The sequence below is a fragment of the Epinephelus fuscoguttatus genome, linkage group LG10 (assembly GCF_011397635.1).
Source record: "Epinephelus fuscoguttatus linkage group LG10, E.fuscoguttatus.final_Chr_v1".
NCBI lineage: Eukaryota > Metazoa > Chordata > Actinopteri > Perciformes > Serranidae > Epinephelus > Epinephelus fuscoguttatus.
This window is the reverse complement of record NC_064761.1, coordinates 33705561-33723118: the sequence shown is the minus strand read 5'-3', so window position 1 is coordinate 33723118 and position 17558 is coordinate 33705561. Positions and strand designations below refer to the sequence as shown.

At 42.8% G+C, this 17558-nt stretch overlaps 1 protein-coding gene and 1 long non-coding RNA gene across 3 annotated transcripts in view; one reads left to right on the top strand and one right to left on the bottom strand.

Moving 5' to 3' along the window:
- LOC125896356 (uncharacterized) overlaps positions 1-9173 on the top strand; it is a 179240-nt gene extending 170067 nt beyond the window's left edge. The window contains exon 3 of the long non-coding RNA XR_007450250.1: positions 8896-9173. This is a non-coding gene — a long non-coding RNA (uncharacterized LOC125896356). The remainder of the gene's footprint in view (positions 1-8895) is intronic.
- Positions 1-17558, bottom strand: part of ncanb (neurocan b) — a 268070-nt gene that overhangs the window by 169936 nt on the left and 80576 nt on the right. The window lies entirely within an intron of this gene.

Here is a 17558-nt window from a genome sequence, read left to right as displayed (position 1 = left end):
CTATTTTGATGCAACCTTTCCACAATAGGCCTCATGGCGTTAGAAGTACTCTAGGATAAAGTTTTAAGTGTGTGTGTGTGTGTGTGTGTGTGTGTGTGTGTGTGTGTGTGTGTGTCTCATGGCATGGGACAGGCAACATGCTGTGAGCGTCCTTTCAAGATATCCGCTCACTTGAGTCAGACCTGACATTACACACCCACATAGAGTCTAAATTCAGCTGCTGACACAATAACCTGCACATCCACAGTTTGCAGCGTGTATTTTCCATTGGATGTATACAATATGGATGGGCCTTGACGCTCGCTAAACCCTGTCCCTGAGCAGTGATTGTCCAATCGTAGCTTAGCATCCATAACTAGGCACAGCAGGCCTGTCAAGCTTTGGATTTTTTCACATGCTGAGACAGTGTGCATTGGGCTGTAATAAGAGCAACACTTGGTTCCTTGAGAGTCTGGATGGCGGTGTCTTTATTTGGTGTTTCTTTATTGCCTTTAAAAAAACAAAAAACACACAAGAGTGTAATGAATGGATTAACACTATCGTTAGCATGCCTGGCTGGCTAGCTTAGTAAACCTATATTACTATCTTCAATACCTGTTCAGGGCTGAAACACGTATGTGAAAGCCAAGATGCCAGTATACCAGAGATCAGAGTAACAACAGCAGCTCAGTCTTGTTCTGTATTTGGTTTAAATGTGTTTAACGTAAAACTTTAATTAGCAGCCCGGGCTATTATTCATTTAAATCACTAAATTCAACCTATTTGGGATAGGGCTACAACTAACAATTATTTTCATTGTCGACTAATCTGTCGATTATTTCTTCAATTAGTCGACTAATCATTTTATAGAAAAATGTGTTAACATGTTGAAAAATGTCGGTCTGTCTCTCCCAAACCCCAAAATTATGTCACTTAATGTCTTGTTTCATACTCACGTCAAAAGGTTTTAGTTCACCGTCATGGGAGAGTGTGTAAAGCTGCCAATATTTGGGGTACTTTTATAGTATTTTTCTATGAAAAATGACTCAAACCGATTAGTCGACTACTAAAATAGTCACCGATTATTTTAATAGTCGATTAGTCATTGATTAGTCGACTAATCGTTGCAGCCCTAATTTGGGACAGGCCTTTAATTCCTTTCACACAAAAATGTTGCTCAGCAAAGTTGGGAAATATGATCAAATTGTTTATTTAAACCAGTGTGAATATTACTTGTGTAAAAATTAGGCCTCGAATACCATACCAATGACAAATCATTCATTTGATTTAGCTCCGACAGACAGCACATGAGAGACAGCAAGAGGTTTATGACACGGCATCCGGATTACGGCATCCAGCATACCAACACAACCCCACTTTATCCTGTCAAAACAATACTCACAACTTAACCTAATTTCTATAAAAACCCCTTTTTATCTTTTTGATCAATGAACCCTTACGGACTAAAGGAAGGGTCCATGTCATTAGTCCGACATCCCATTAGTCCCACAGTCCGCGGTGCTAAACAGCTCCCGACGGGTGTATTTCTGCCTTGATGGTGCGATGCGACCGACTCTGGGTCAGCTGGGAAAGGCTTGAGGCGAAGCAGGCTCACAGCTTATGTGTTTGCCACATTCTTTTTCATTTTAACCCACACCATGATCTTTTCCTAACCCTAACCAAGTGGTTTTTGTGCCTAAACCTAACCAGACCATAACCAATCATCATGATGATTTCGGAACGGACTTCGGAACAATGGGCTGTCGGACCAATGGACAGTTCCCCTAAAGGAATATGAATCGAGAAACGGACACATATTCTGACTTTATGACTGCTTCAGAGGAAGGGAGTCACCATTTCTGGTAAATCCGCATGAATTACGGTCCTCTCTGGTGCTCATGGTTTCAGTAAAATGAACTGAATGATTGAATTGTAGGGAATCTAGCCTAGCTAACAATGTGTAGCATCTCCATACTGACAGAATTTTAAACATTTATATTTGTATGCACGATCTAAACAGCTAAAAAGCATTAGCTCAAGTGCTGGTCGACACTCACAGTTTTATACATCCAAAGAACTTCTATAAAAATGAACTGCTTGGCAACCAGACCAGGTGTCTAAATGAAACAGGCCTTTATTTGTCAAAATGTGTAGCCACACCAGGCTAGTAAGAGGGCCTGGGCTTTTGATTGAAGTTGTACGATATACACCAACAACTTTAGTCAAACTTGCTTTAAAAGGCACTGATTTGCCAAACTCATCGGTTATTCTTCATCCTGAAATCCTTTTCTCGTGTATAAGTGACGCATACAGAGGCATCTGTTGCACCCAGTGTTTCTGTCCACATCAGCATCCACGGTTTAGAGTCCACCAGAAACGACAGTTTTGGATCAGGCCCTGTCAAACCAGCAGTCCCTAATGGGATACCTTCCAGAGTGGGAATGTTATCAGTGAGATAAGGATTGGAAGGAAAACCTGAGCATTCCCAGAGCATCACTCATATCTCTGAGTGAGCTCTTCCATCCCCGTATTAAACGGGGATCAATGATGATGAGTTTCGAAAAAGTTAACGTTAGCCTGTACACTTCACTACCTTTGTGATGAATGAAGAGTGCTGGAGACAGGCAACACTGGCGAGCATTTGGAGTTGCTTTCGCGTTCTTGTGTGGACAGAGATATTTTGCAAAACGAAGGTCATGTCGACAGAGTTATTTACGTGTACACAGAGCCTTAGCCTCTGTCTTTTAGAATTTCGTCATGTATGTCACCATTATAAGCGTAGATCTTGGGGGTGACTCAGGGGGCATGTGCATTTGTCACCCTAGTGAGGACAGCAGCAGAGGACTTCTATTTTGACAAAATTAAAGACAATTACCATAAATGGATGCAGACCAGGCACAAATTCAGCATAGAAATTCACCAGAATGCAGCAAATTAAGTGTTTGATGCTCAAAACTTTCTGGCAGAGGACCACTACATCGCCTGTTTCATATGTGCTGCCCAAATCTTGAAACAAAACCTATGCCCAGCCATCCTGTGTGTATTTAAGACATTAATCATCTGAAAACATTACAGAGTCTGCTGGAGACTCTGCAGAGTTTTAGCATTAGCATGAGATTACCCTAGCTAGCAACAGTTGATTCGATCTGCTAGCGACAGTTGTCATTTCAGTCACAAAATCCACAGTCATCACTAGAAATGAAAACCTGCTTTTGTTTACTTCTTTGTAATATTTACTTCCCCAATTACTTCTTATTCAAAGTGCTGATGCCGACACTGTTATCATTGTAAAACTGCTCAGTGTGTGCCATGCGAGAGAAGATAAGCTTGACAGGCATAGCAACAGTAAAACGGGTGGGTGGGGCATGTCGAACAGTCAATTTTCATCCACTTCAATGCTTTAGTGCTGTTTTATAAACAAACACCCACAGCTGCACCTGCGTGATCTCCTACTGAGAGTCAGTATGAGCGCTCCTGCTGCGTGTGTAATACCAGCCGCAAAGATCCATCCAGATCTCAACATGTCAGACGAGTGCACTGTTCCCTATCTTCCCTATCCGAACCTGTCACAGATACTGTAGATGTGGCAGACAGACTGGGAGACAGACAGCTAGACGGTAACAGACAGACAGGCAGACAAAAAAGAATAAAAAAAAATGTACAGAGCAAAGCTGACGCATTTCAAAGTCAAAGACCTTTACAGGGCCCACCTCAGCCTTTCATGGAGAATCTGGTCCAACCCATCTGTCATCTCATCTTAATCTCACCTTTTACCTCATTCTGTCGACCTGTATTTGGAAAAATGTAGCTGCCAATCTGCGTCTGCCACCATCTGTATCCATGACTCGCTATTTCTTATGTGTTTTTTCTTCCGTTCTTTCTCTTTACTTGTCTCAAATTGTCCCGTCACTGTTTCCTCACCATGGTGCATTATTAAGAGGGCTCATTAATCACTCAGGCTGCCTGTCTGTCACTCCATCACTGCACACTGCTGTTGTTCCTGCAGCACACACTCTCACACAATAGTGCTGGTTTCACAGGGGGAGTTAGTCCCATCAATGTCTGTGTATAAGTCCCTTAGAGTGAAAAATGAGGCTAACCTTCGAGTGACAAAAGACTGTTTTCCTTCCGGGAGGATATTACCAAGGTTTCAGAACCTGCCACACTGTGTTATACATAAATGGCTTTAGCGGTTCACATTTTCTGCACTAACAGGGCTGCGTCTGTGTTTGCACCTGTCTGAGAGAATGCATCATCCTTGGGTGGTTTCCTTTGTTGCTTGGGAGTTACTGTACAGAATAAAAGCACTTAAATGAAAACAATGGCTGAGTGGGCGGCTATATTCCATCTTATAAAACCTGTATGAGGTGGAACAGCAGGACACCGCAGGTCTCCAAAATAAGGGGAAAGGAACCGTGGGCCGGAACAGAACATGCTGAGCAAGAGACAATTCAGATGAGTCACTGATAACTTCACTGAAGTACTCAATTACAATCCATACAGAGAGGGGAATAAAGTGGGGCCAGAGATGAGAGATAGCGAGAGGAAAGGTGAAGAGGGAGGTGGTGAGAGGAGGAAAAACAGGTGGTGGGATGCTGAGAGAAAGACGCAGTAAAAGCAAGTGTGAAAAAAGGACGGAGAGACAGGAAAAGGTGCGGAGAAAAGCCAAAGCTTATTTCAGCCCCACTCAAATGCCAAGCCTGAGTGGGTGGGGGTGGGGGGGAACTTGAATCTTAAGCAGCCATAAATTTCCCCTGATGCTTTGCTAGACCTGCCGCTGTATGTATACGCTTGGAGGGGAATGGAAGCTGGAAGACCAATGTGAGGAAATATGGCAAGGCTCCCAAAAAAAAAGGAAGAAATTGCCATCAGATTCAGAGCCCACCATATGGGCTCAGACACATAGCGTAAGCCAGAGACAGTTTCATTCCATCACACACATGCACACACACACACACACAAACACAGCACGCTCAGGAAATAACATTTTCCTCACTGCCTGAGAGGCTGAAGAAGATGCAGGTTATGAGGGAGGAGAACTTGCAAAAGCTCTGCATTATAATGAAGTCTGCGATATTATGAAAATTGAATATGCAACATACAAAACACCTATGGGAATGCTTGTGAAGGAAGTGTGAATGACACGGGCAGATGCTCCTGTGAGCGTTGAGCACACACATGCATGCATGCGCATGGTGTGGACTCATTAGTGCATACATCTGTGCACACATCTCAACTCAAGACACACTTGAATGCGTTTTGTAGACGATTTGCACTGACGTAAATGTACCTTTAACGCATATGATTTTGGTTCTATTTTATTGTTACTGTTTTAGTATTTTCTTATAGTTACACTGCGATTGATTCATTTTATTTTATGCAAAGCACTTGGTAATTGTTATTTTGAAAGGCGCAATACAAATGCAGATTATTATTAATACGCTCTGTTGTACATAAATGAGGAGCTACTCATGCTCACATGAAAAGGTGCGGTTAATCAGGAGTTGGGGAAAGAGGGATGGAGGGATGAAAGGGAGGAGGAAGAAGAACGAATAAAAGTGAGAATGAGTCTGCTCTTGTTCCAGCGTTATCGCTACGGAGCTGAAAAGTGCTGTCAATTACAGTGAAGTGTTTCGCTGCACAGTCTGCATGCACACGCAAACCCAAACCCACACGCGGTGCATCTATTAAGTGTTTCTGGTGGACTGAGTGTGTGTATTCAGATGCTTTTCCACTTTAATTCTTCAATTTTAAATAAACATGATGGTCCAAATGGCATAAAAAGAGAGAGGGAGACTGCGAACCGCACAGTGCTGACCAAGCGCCACCGCACAAAGCAAGGGTGACATTGCTGAGCACCCTGATGGTGCAGAGTGGGAATAAGCTTCAGGGCTGCCCAGAACTATATAGAAAGCCATTACTTACAGCTGAAAGCCACCCAGGTCTCCCTTATTCATACAACGCACCCACCCGCCAGCCAGAAACCAACACAGCCAGGCACCCTGTTAAAGAGTCGGCTGGAAGCGGAGTATCACCCATTGCTTTCTGTAAAACATATTACCTCGCTCCCGGTGGCCAGGAAAGGTGAGCTCATCCTACAGTGCATGTAAATAAAAAAGGGCAAGTCAGAAAGAGAAAGAAAGGGAGCGACGCGGAGCAAGGGTAAGATACTGTACTTAGGAAAGGGAAGGAGCCCGGTAAAGGGATAGAGAGAGAGAAAGAGAGAGAGAGAGAGGGAGGGATGGAGGGAGAGATTCCTCTGAAAAATGAGGTGACAGAAAGCTTTTTACGTGCAGGAAGGGTGGCCAGGCAATTTTCAAATGTCTGAGACTTCTCATTTGCCGGGCTGCAAAGCCACTTTATACGGTGGCAAATGTTAAACTTGTTCTGGGCACATCAAGGTCCCCTTGGCCGCCTGCTTGTCTTTGCCTGGAATATAAATGTGGCTTGAGACGAGGGTACAGGGGAAAAATAGTTCAGACACCTTGTACACAAGAGTTTAAAAAGGCAGAATACCCCCAGGGTTCACACGGACAATAAAAAAGACAGTCTAAGCCGAGGCATACATTTATATTGATTTAGACGATGGAAAAATGTATAAATGTAGGACACTCTGTGCTTTATGTTCAGTCTCAGTACGCCATATGTATAATTTTGTATGGTCCAACACCTTAAGGCTGCAACTGATGAGTGTTGTAAGAATCAATTAATTCTTTAAACAATTGTTTTTATCAGTAAAAAAGTCCTAATTCTAAAATTAAATAAATAAACAGAGTTAAGCTGATATTCTCACATTTTCTAAGATAGAACAAGTGAACATTTGACATTTAAATATAATGTTTAAAGGTATACTTCACCCACAAAATGATCATCCCGTGTTATGTTGAATTCATGAAGAAAATTAACTTATTATTTCATGCCTCCACAATGAACGAAGAATCCAAAAATTCTTGACAAATTGGAGTAAAAAGGGGAACTCTGTTTAACATCAGCAAAATTATATCAAAACATCCACTTACAAACTCTAACCCAGCTCTTGCAGTATGATTCAAGTCTCATTAATCCAGTTGTATGCTCAGGACTTCCTAAACACTACTACACCAGTGACCCTGTAAAGGTCACTGGTGTAAACATACATCACTGTATGTTCCTAAACATACATTTTCTCTAAAACCTGACTATTTTGAACACTTGTACATAAACAGTCCCATGCACGGATAACTATTACACCTGGGCAAGTCTGTCTATTTAAAAAGCAAAGTTCAAACATATATGCTTGCCCAGGCGCACTACTCGTATGCAGAAGCGTTTAAAATTTTAAGATATACGACTCAATGAATATACCTTAGGGTGTTTTCAGACCTAGAGTCGTCTTGCTTTGGTCTGAATCAGGGACTAATTTTGTTACAAATCTACATAATTGCCTAGAGTTGGTTCATGTTCTCATGGCAGCATTTACAAGCGGACCAGATAAAATGCCTTGAGCGAAAAAGCTGCTCTTGATTGGTCAGAATTTCCATGTAGGAAAAATCCAAGAAGTAAACCAAACGTTGAAGAAGAGTACACTTGCAAGATAAATGTGACACTTTATAATGTCACAATGGAGGGACAACTACGCAGGTTGATTTTAGCGCGGCTCATCGTGGACTATATTGCTGTCATTGTTCATTTTAGTCAAACCATACAGTTTGAAAACGAGGCGCGGCTCCAACTAGAAAACAATGTTTTGATGCATTGGATGTGCTGAATGTGCATATTAAGGCAGTACAGGAGGAGGTGCACATTAATAATCCTCCAGGACTGTAACATGCTCATGTTTAACCCAAACAATGTGTCATGTGACTGCAGTTGGTTCAGATCCAGGTCGGAACACGTTCTCACCACAAACGAACTGCACCAAATTTTGTTTGTAACGGGACCGAGACCACCTCTTCAAGAAGGTCTCAGTCCGGTTGTTTTGGTGCACAGCCAAGTGTGATTGCTTTGTTCACACCTGCCCAAACAAGCCGCACTCAGGGTTGAGTTCGATTGGACCAACCAACCAGGGCAGGTGTAAAAGCACCTTTGGATTATTCTGCACGAGTTTGCTGATATAGTTCGCTGTCCTAGTCCCCTATACTCCAGTTCATTGAGAATTTTCTCTGTTTTTGGTTTCTTCGTTCACTGTGGGGGCTTGACAGTAGAACAGTTTTCTCAGCATAACACAGGGTGAGTAACTGATATACAAATGATCATTTTGTGAGTAAAGTATTTCTTTAAAAGATCATTCTTTAATGACTGAAATTGTCGCTCTTGTTTTTTTAATCAGAACAAATCAGGTTTTGTCTGAGAAAAAAAAAAATGCAGAACTTTAATTTAATGTAAGAATCATATAAACTGAAATAAGATGATGTAAAAGACAGTAAACAGAGAAATCCAGCTCACCCATGGGCGTTAAACAAAGACTGATACAATTACAAGGGGGCGTTATGACTCTGAGTTATATTGGTGCGGCCTCTGTTGTGGTCGTTTCTTAATCAATACCTTACACACACAGCCAGCACACACACACACGGCTTGTGTAAGACACACAATGAAGCATGAAGACATTACATAATGAAGCCTTCTGTGACCGGCCCTGACCACTCGACACACGCCCCCTCCCCTCACCACCCATCCACTCAAACATGTAGTGTTTACAGATGTACACATCTGTGGTGAAAGGATGTTATCAGTATATTACAGGAGGTCAGGACACATTTCACTGGGAAGGCTGCCAGGTTCTCCCTCTCTACACTTCTCTCACACTCTTATTCTCTCTTCTCTACATTGTTTCTTTTCTCTGTTGCTCTGCTCCAGCCCGTACGTCTCTGCATTTCCACTCTCTCTCTCACTTTGTTTTACTGTCTCCCTTTCTCTGTTTTTGTCTGTCGGCAGGATCCAAAGATGTATGGGATACCGTAAATCTTCAATGCAGGCTGCAGAGACTCCTCCGTTAATCAAAGTCAGTGGTGCAGAGACACTGAATCATGCAGGGGCAAAGGCCTAGGAGCTGGTTAGTAAACCTGCACTATCAACCCCGCACCAGATCCCCCATCAAAATAAATACAGTGGCAGCCTATAGATCAGCGGGATCATATTGTATGTGTAGTGTCATGAGTTCACTCGAGCTTGGCTTTTGACCTGCAGCCATATGGGAATGTCATGGAGTACAGAGAAGAGCCGGGGGGTGATAAGTCAATGCTGTGGTTTATTGTATTTTAATGGTATCACATCATGATGATGTGGTCATACTGTTTTAGGATACTTAAATCCTGGTGTCCAAATTAATGAATTAAAGCAAACTGTGATTAAAAGAAACTAAATATGTTATTCTAAGATTTGTTTGACAAATCTGAGTTGTTTTATGTAGCAGCTGAACAGTTAATTGCAGTTAAATTTGATCATTTTACATCTGTCATATTATGATACTGGAACATGACTTAAAATCCACAGCCATGCTAGCTGGTTAACATGCAAACATGGTCATAGGGACAACATTAAAAGAGCTCTATACAGTATTCAGAGCATTAATACTACAGCAGACAGCTAGTTGCTATGATAAGACACAGCGGAGTAATGGGGTCCCTGAGCAGAGAGTGAAGTCACGCTGCCTCCGTGTGTTGTATTTCGAGCTCCTCTGTTCTTTGTTGCATGCAAGTTAATGCATGTGAGTCATGTGTGTGTATACCACTGGCTAGCTAATCAACGCCACTCTGCACTGCACTCCTACAGCAGCTAAAGCTGATATCAAAACGGCATTGTCGAGGAAGTGTAGTACCCACCTTCCAGTTCTCCACAGTTAACACCATTAGTTCTATCAACACTGTTGCTGTTGTTATCACTGTAAGTGCTGTTTAAAATGTTTATTTTAAAATGTGCACTATGCTTAACTAAGTTCTTCATCAAATAAATACATGGATAAATAACTAAATTCGTCAAGGTTAAAATGTAAAATGTACACAATTGCAAAGGCTGAAGCTACTAAGGCATCAGTTCCTTGTTTACTTACCTGTATTTTCTGTGGCGTAACTAAAATAGCTAACTATTGTCAGGTGTGCTGCTATGGCAGAGTTTGCTTTGGGACCGTGTCTAGCACAGTGTTGAGAAAGTCTTGCTAGGCTCGACATTTTGTCTTGTCAATGTCTGAGGTTTAAGTGGAGAGACGGTCGGAGAGACGTTCTAAGGACTTTAAAGGCTAGTTTTCATGACGTGACAAGAAGGAGATGCTTTAGAGAAGTAGAAATGCCAGATAAACGCCTGTTTGAGAGAATCGACCTGTGTCTGCTTGCGTGAAAGAAGCAACAATCACTGTTTGCGCTGTAAGCACCGTTGGCTGCTAGCTGGGTCACCTCCATGATGAGAGCCATGTGCAGACAACCTCTGTATCATAGAGCTCCTTTAAAGGGACATTGTGTAACATTTTCAGTTGTTTATTGGCAAGAATTGATGTCTGCATTCATAAATATGTCATCACTGGTGTACTATTACGTCCACCAATAATCTGACTTATTCTCGTAAAAGGAGAATTTCGGATTTGTTTGCACATTGTGCGGGTAAGTCGTCTGTGGGGTTCCATTACGTTTCGCCATCTTGAGAATACACCCGCTAGCAAGGGACATACAGCACCACCACCGGCGTTTTCGTTGAGAGCCAGGCTAGCACTGCGTGACTGAGGAGTCGAAGGAGAGGAGCAAGAGGTGCTTCGCTACTACCCCGGCAAATTTGAAACAAAGTCCCACTCTTTGAGCATAATGCAGGATCATGTATGCAGCATCATGGGAGACGGAATCCTTGTCGCCAAGAAAGCACAAATGGGAATAGAAAAGGCAGCGTGACCGGCGAATTAAAAAAACGAAGGCCCACATTGGGGTAGCCTTTCCCAGGTAGAGAGAGCTGCTGAGGGAGAATGGTAATGCAATCACAGGCCAACGCCGCTGTTGGCTGTTAGCCACTGTTAGCGGCCAGTTGCTAACAGCCTCATCCCTCTCCTCACATCACTGCGCCGCTGTTAGCTGTTAGCCGCTGTTAGCGCTGGCCTGTGATTGTATTACCTTTCTCCTTCAGCAGCTCTCTCCACCTGGGAAAGGCTACCCCAATGCTGACCCTTGTTTTTTTAATTTGCCGGTCACGCTGCCTTTTTGATTCCCTTTTGCACTTTCTTGGCGACGAGGATTCCGTCTCCCGTGATGCTGCATAATACATGATCCTGCATTATGCTCAAAGAGTGGGATTTTGTTATGCGGCAGTAGTGCCGCTGGCCACTAACAGCTGTTAGTGGCACAGTGTTGTGAGGAGAGGCATGAGGTGTGTGAGTTTGAGCCACTTGTCAGTTGTCAAAGGACATGACGTGATTGGTTTGTTTCAATTTACATCCGCCCCAACAGTCCTACGTTGTAAACACAGCCAGCATGGTGAGGAGGGGGTTTGTCAACTCGCGTCGCATGTGTCTGTGTAGGAGCCTGAATGAATACTCCGTGTAGTATCGGATGACATGGTTTCATCAGTGTTATCATAGCTTTTTGGTACACAGCAGCTACAGTTGTTGCAATACGTGTTTGAAACAGTGAGGCGCTGGGGCGCTGGTGGCTTAGTGGTAGAGCAGACGCCCCATGTACAAGGCTGTTGCCGCAGCGGCCCGGGTTCGACTCCAGCCTGTGGCCCTTGGCTGCATGTCACTCCCTCTCTCTCTCCCCTTTCACGCTTGTCTGTCCTATCCATTACAGGCTAAAAAGCCTCCAAAAAAATATCTTAAAAAAAAAAAAAGAAACAGTGAGGCGCTAGAGTGTGCCATCTGTTTGAATACAATATATGATTTCAGCGTTAGATGGGAGAAATTCCTACACACTGTGGCTTTAATGTGGTGTTTAGCAGGTATAATGTATAATGTTAAACTTGTTCAGCATCTTAGTTAAGTGTGTGAAAATGCATAGAAACATTTGATAAAAAGTACAAAGCACAAAGTACTGCTAAGGAAGTCAAGTCATGTCTGTGTTATGTCAATCCATCCAATAATTGTCAAGACCTTTCACTACAAAACAAGAAAGGACAACCTGCTGTTGGTGCTGGTTAAAGGAGAAAGGAGATAAAAGAGGCTCAGCTTTCAGGGAACATGAATGTCTGCAAAAAAAGAATTATAAAAATCCACCCAATAGTTGAGAAATTTCAGTCTGAACCAAAGAGGTGGATCGACCGACAGATATTGCCATTCCTAGAGCCATGCTGCTGGGATTATGTTTTTATCCTATAACACATGCAGGATGATTCATGATGGACTCATGAACCCAGAGCTGAAAGGTTAACAATCTATCACCGCTATCTCCGCTGTGTGTGTCAAGTCACAGAGCAATCTAATGGGAATATATCATGCATGAGCTAAAAACAGCAAATACTTCTTACTGCTTCCTGCCACATTCCCTCCCTGTCTTCGTTCCTCCACCCCAGTCATCATGTCGTCCAGCTACATGGAGACATCAGACTAATTAACAAAGGGATGAGAGCTGCCTGTGGTTGAGGGAACTCATCTAATCTCTCCTTGTAGTTTCCCACAAGTAAATTGAGAGGCAAGCTGGGAGACGAAGGAGGTAGGAGGCAGTGGAGGGTCAAAAAAAGAGTGGAAAGTTAGTGGAAAATCATAGAGGTATGAATTCAGTGATACCAATATATTACATCCAGTCAGTGTGAGTGCGTTTGTGTGTCTGTCAGAGTTTTTTTTCCCTCCACTGTCCAATATCTCAGCTCTTCAAGTTCCAAATTCCATCCAATCCACTTATATTGCTCATTAAATCATCTCACAAACAGACTCCACACTGGGAAGCATATGCGTCTGCGGCCTCAGTGTCCTTAACACACACACGCAAACACACACAGACACACAACAAAAACCCAGTGGCGGGGGTAATCTGCTGCTTTGATGTGCAGTTAAATCAGCCTGCATCTCATCAAAATCACAGCGTCAGTGACTGCCAGATACAGACATCCATCTGAGGCACCTAGGAGGACGCGCACACAAACGCACACATGCACGCACACACAAGCAAATCATCAAGTCACCAGGATGCAGACAGACAGATGGTGTGTTTGTATCATGTTCATGGGGGTGGGACGTATGTGTGAGTGCTAAATCTCATCCATCACTGAGGCCACCTGAGAGGGAGCCTCTGAGCCAGTGAGGACCCAGACAGACTGGACTGTGTCCACCTTCAGCGACTGGCTGACTGACAGCTAACGGCTAAACACTCTGGCTCTGACGACACAAGACAGGGAGACAAAACAATCATGTTTCATTATCCTAGTCTGAGTCAGGATGTAGCAGATTGTGCATACAAGGCTGCCACTGACACCTTTTTCAGCTGGATTCTGCACCTCTTCCACTATTTGCGTAATATGGTTTTCAAAATCCATGTTGCTATGTGAAACAACAACAACAACCTTTGAGCTAACAACCAACATACTGAAAATGGCAAGTTTTGCAATCTGGGTGCGTTGGTTATTGATGCTATGGGACGTAGTGTCGATTTCAGCCTGTTATATGCACTGTATGTTTTAAAAATACACTTCCATTGTCACAAGAAATACACAGTTTGCCTACAGTCACTTTCAAAATAAACTCACTGTGTTGGTTTAGCAACACACACATGGTTGGGTTTAGGACAAAATAATAGGGTTTGGCTTTACAATCATACGGGAAGCGAACACCAGCCTCCTGGGTGCAAGTCGATGGTTGTTGAACCCATCCTCCACCCCTCCCACCCGCCCAACTCAGACTTTCACCCCTTTAACTTACGTTGTTATCTCGCCGTGTTTCCCCCTGCTACCACTAGAGGCCATGACACAACAACAGCGAATGGCCACTTATGCCGACATGAAAGGACAGCGTTTTTCGTCAATGTCTGACTCCAGAAGTCACTTCTCAAGTGCTGGTATTCGACAACTTTGGAGTGAAACTGGGTTGGCTTGGTTTTTTTTTCAGTAAATGGTTGTAAAGATATACAAGGAATATGTTTAGAACATTGCAAGAGCCAAATACGTACAGCTATTAAATCATTTGTGGTTTTAATGAATCCAGTGAGCTCCTTGAGCACTTACACATGCCTCTCCTCTATACTAGGGCACAATGATCAAATTATGATTGTCTTTTTTTTTTTTAAATCAGTAAAGGTATCACATAGTTGACATCTACTCATGTTCAATGTAGTCTTTTTTTTTTTTTTTTTTTGCAGAGTATCAGCCATTTACAAGCCTGGGCTCGCCTACCAACGCTATTTTGCAAGAGCACCATTGCTACATCCTTGGCTTAATACCGCCCAAGATGATTGTGATTGCTTTAAAGAAATCCTTAGTTTAGAATTATGGGTTCAGCCAGATATTTCTCCAGCCAGGCATGGTGTTATATTAAGTGTGGAGACAGGTCTGGCTATGCAGGATAAGCTTGAACTAAATAAAGACAGAAAAGCTAAAACAATGAACTGCGAAAGGCTTAAAACAAGAGTCTACAGCCAGGCTAGTGGCTCTGTGAGGCTGTACTTACTGTGAACACAGTGGTGCTTTAAGATAAAGGCTAATGTCAGCATGCTAACATGCTCACAATGGAAATGTTAACATGCTGATAGTTAGCTAAATGCTAAATTGTTAAAGAAGTTTAAAATAAAATGATAAAGAAAAAAAAACAGAAAAGTCTTTGGCAATAAAAGGTTTCTCTACCTTTTCATTTAAAATATAAACAGTTGTTTTTTTTTTACATTTTTTAAAACTCTAACATAAATGTACATATCTTTATAAAACATGTCTATCAGTATTTCTTTACTTTTCTCATGTTCAGTTTATCTGAACACAAATAGCTGGTTTCCAGTAATAACTGAGAAGTTTACCATGTTAGCTTGCTAATTAGCACTAAACATGAAGCACACCTGAGGCTGACAGGAATTCGTTTGGGTATTTGGTCATAAATGACAGAAAATTTTATCTGATGGCGCGAAATTAAAGGTATGAGATCATCAAAGTTATTACAATTCATCCTGCAGGGGAATTTATGTGTGTACCAGATTTCATGACAATAAATCCAATAGTTGTAGAGACATTTCAATCATCACAACAAATATAAACTTTATGGTGGTATTATAGGAAAAGTCAGGATATCATCAAAGTCAGAGGGATTCATTCTCTGGGGACACTGAGTGTCTGCACAAAAATTCATGGAAATCCACCCAGTAGTTCTCAAGATATTCAAGTTTGGAACAAAGCCATGGCCCAGCCAGCCAACAATGCAATCTGCTGTAAAAAGCACATCCTAATTCCACAGCTCTGCTTTTAAAGAATCTATAATCTCAACTACACAATTCATATTGACTTGATCCTATTATAAATAGAATAAATGAGTGAATTGTGGGTAGCGAGATGTGACTGAAGGATTTCAGGGCTGGAAAGGTAGAGTGAAGGTAATCTCAGTCTATAAATGGAGCGAAGGAAGAGAGCACTGATTTAACAGGTAGAGAGACTGACAAAGAGCTGGAAGAGTGATGGTGCGATGTGTGATTAGACGTTGACAATGCATCAGCTCTCACAAAAAATACCAGATTGTAGATATCGGGGAATGGCATGGAAAGAAACTGGAATTTGGAGAGAGAAATATGCCGGAAAAAAGAGGTTTTAAAACTGATGAGAGACAGAGACAAGATGAGGAGCGTCAAAGTACAATGAATAAATTGAGCAAAAATTGGAATTGGAGCGCACTGTGGCCAGAGAAAAGAAAACCTGATTTTGACAGGGGAGAGATGGAGAGTGTGAGAAAAGAAACAGCGTGGAGGAGAAAGACACTGCGCTGTGATAACCGTGCGGCAAAGAGAATCGAAGTGTGAGAATGAAAGAGGAAGAAATCAAACGCTCAAAGCACCGAGAAAAGAAACGCCGGCAGGAGAGAGGGAGGGGGTGAATAGAACGCAAGCATGCTGATAGTGGCAGTAGCTTCAGTGTGCTCTGTGCTTTATAAATATTCACGCTTAAACTGGCTAATGTGTCATGAAAGTCTGCAGATGTTTCCAGTATCTTGTTAAGGGCAGCAACACAGAGAGACTGCTGCTAAAGTGTAAATAAAGAAGGTAAGGAAAGTGTTAGATGCTGTCGGAGTGCAGCCACAGGAGATGCAGAGAAGAGGAACGACTGCGGGGAGAGTTAACACACCTCGGTGAGAAAGAAGATAACAGGAGATATTGAGGAAAGGGAAAGAGTGATAGAGAGCAAGAGAGGCTGTCAGGGGCTTGATGGTGCCGCCCGGCTATTTCTAGCTTTATTACTAAGCGCTGTGGTCCGGTCACAGTCGGAGCACAATTCCCTGGTCTGAGATGGAGACAGACTGGGATCCCCTAGGTATATCGATTCTCTGGCTTGCTCATTTGGGAGAATCAGAATTGATGAGACCTGCCCAGGGCCAAGGTTTATTTACTTATTCATCTGGTTCCTGCTCTGGCCCTGGCCCTATCTGTCTGAGAATATGGGGCTACCTGCTGGGGCCCAGCAGCTCACAATGTCCAGACATGACAACTAATTTGAAGGCATGTATGTGTGTGTGTGTGTGTGTGTGTGTTTGTGTATGAGAGACAGTGTTAGAGAAAGAGGCAGAGATACTGAGCATGCAGCAGACCACCTACACTGTGCACATGCACCATAAATCAAGATGAGACAGCCTACAGAAACTGACATTTCACAGAGGAGCGTAGTTTCATTTGAGGTGTACTTGATTGCTAGTTTAAGGCTGTTTTTGCAATGTGATTATGAGTCCGTCAGACCAGAGGGGTCAATTTAAAACAAGCTATGTGTTTCACTCCCAGCTGAGCATTTACAGTCTTTAAATTGCACCCTGTCATCATTTTGGTTCTTAATAGACAACTGAGATTCCCAGAGGCTTCTTCTCACTTTAACACTTTCTCTATCTCAGTACACTTTATGCAGGCTACTGGAAGCGATCAAGCCCCTCTTTGAAGCCAATTTTACATCGTGGTCTAACGTGTAATTACAACTTTTGTCCGTCACGTGATGCCATGGGGCGCAAAAGACTTTTTCCATAGACTTACATTGTGAAAGAGACGACTGTAAGTTAGTGGATACATTTTTTTGAGCATCACAACTTCAGTTAATTAAATCATTTTTATCCCCTTTGTTGTGCTCCCTCACTCTGTGACCTCCAGCATGCACTGGGGCGGTTTGTGTAAAGCAGTCAGGAAGAGAGTAAGCACCTCCAAGTCTGCGACCATGGGTTTCTCTGCTGGAAAATGGTGGATTGTCCCTTGTGTGTTGGGAGAGTTACTGCCCCAAGCAAAAGAGTTCAAGAATCTCAGGGTCTTGTTCACAACTGAAGGTAAAAAGGATGGACAGGGAGTTTGGTGGTGTGTCAGCAGTGATGCAAGTGTTGCACCGGACCATTGTGGTGAAGAGGGAGTTGAGCCAGAGGGCAAAGCTCTTGATTTACTGGTCCATCTAAGTTCTGCCCCCCACCTATGGCCATGAGCTTTGGGTGGTGACCAAAGGAATGAGTTCACGGATACTACTCTTTTGTAGGGTGGTTT